The 1,456-nt window shown below is 43.3% G+C and overlaps 1 long non-coding RNA gene across 1 annotated transcript; it reads left to right on the top strand.

Annotated features, from left to right (window-relative positions):
* Positions 1–1,423, top strand: LOC111650425 (uncharacterized). The gene is made up of 3 exons (XR_002760408.2): positions 1–41; positions 337–439; positions 1,244–1,423. It is a non-coding gene; the product is annotated as an uncharacterized LOC111650425 (long non-coding RNA).
* The last annotated feature ends 33 nt before the right edge of the window (positions 1,424–1,456 follow it).

Genomic DNA, 1,456 nt, shown 5'->3' on the forward strand with positions numbered 1-1,456 from the left:
CTCCTCCTCCTCCTCCTCAGAGACGAGCACAGACTCAACAGGTGAGAATATTTACACAGTCGACACCTGTTTAACTAGAGTCGGACTGGTATGAACCATAACATACACTCAGAACATACATGTTCAGTGTTCAGAACATACATGAATAGTTTGTTCATTAGTTTACCTAACTAACACTGTCAACGCTTCCTGTGGTTGTTTCACAATAAAGGTATACCACTGCCTTCAGGTGCAGGAAGTGATGTCAGTATTATTGTGATGTCACCTGCAAATTACATCTTATTACATCACACATATATGAGACATGCAACATCTCATCTTCTGATTGGTTTACAGCTGACAGCCGAGCCCCACCCATCTCAGAGAGCAGCAGTGATGGACAGGTTAAAGACCCAATCAAAGCAGAGCTCCAAAGTGATAACACTTCACTTCCTGAACAGTGAGTCTGTATGAGTTTCAGGTTTCAAGTTTCAGGTTTCAGAGTTTCAGGTTTCAGAGTTTCAGAGCTTCAAGTTTCATATTTCACGTTTCAGGTTCCAGAGTGTCAAAGTTTCAGAGTCTCTGTTTCAGGTTTCAATTTTCAGAGTTTCAGAATTTCAGAGTTTCAGGTTTCAGAGCTTCAAGTTTCACGTTTCAGGTTCCAGAATGTCAGAGTTTCAAGTTTCAGTTTCAGTTTCAGTTTCAGAGCTTCAGAGCGTCAGAGTCTCAGTTTCAGGTTTCAAATTTCAGAATTTCAGGTTTCAGAGCTTCAAGTTTCACATTTCAGGTTCCAGAGTTTCAGTTTCAGAGCTTCAGAGTGACAGAGTTTCAGAGCTTCAAGTTTCAGATTTCAGATTTCAGGTTTCAAGTTTCAGGTTCCAGAGTCTCAGAGTTTCAGAGATTCAGGTTTCAAATTTCAGAGTTTCCGGTTTCAGAGCTTCAAGTTTCACATTTCAGGTTCCGTAATTTCAGAGTCTCAGAGTTTCCAAGCTTCAGGTTCCAGAGTATCAGAGTTTCAGAGTCTCAGTTTCAGGTTTCAGGTTTCAGGTTTCAGGTTTCAGGGTTTCAGGTTCCAGACTTTCGGGTTTCAAGTTTCAGTTTCAGAGTTTCAGGTTCCAGAGTTTCAGGTTTCAGAGCTTCAAGTGTCAGAGTTTCAGGTTTCAATTTCCAGAGTTTCAGAGTTTCGAGTTTAAGGTGTCAGGTACCAGAGTTTCAGGTTACAGGCTTCAGACATTTTTGATTATTGACTGTCTGTGTCCTGCAGCTTCAGCAGCAGAGACGAATCCTCTCGACTCTCTCTGCGTCGTCTTTTCTCCACCGTCAGACTCAGCAGGACTCGAACCGGCAGTCTCGATCGACTCAGCAATAGGCCCCGCCCCTGCGCATCTGACCCCGTCCCCTCCAGCCTGCTGAAAAAATGTCCATCAGTTCAGTCACTGAATGAGGTGAGAAAATCAGTCGCCTTTCCTTCCTCTTC

The sequence above is a fragment of the Seriola lalandi genome, unplaced genomic scaffold, assembly GCF_002814215.2.
Source record: "Seriola lalandi dorsalis isolate HSWRI2012SDOR001 ecotype SW California unplaced genomic scaffold, Sedor1 jcf7180001956869, whole genome shotgun sequence".
Taxonomy (NCBI): Eukaryota; Metazoa; Chordata; class Actinopteri; order Carangiformes; family Carangidae; genus Seriola; species Seriola lalandi.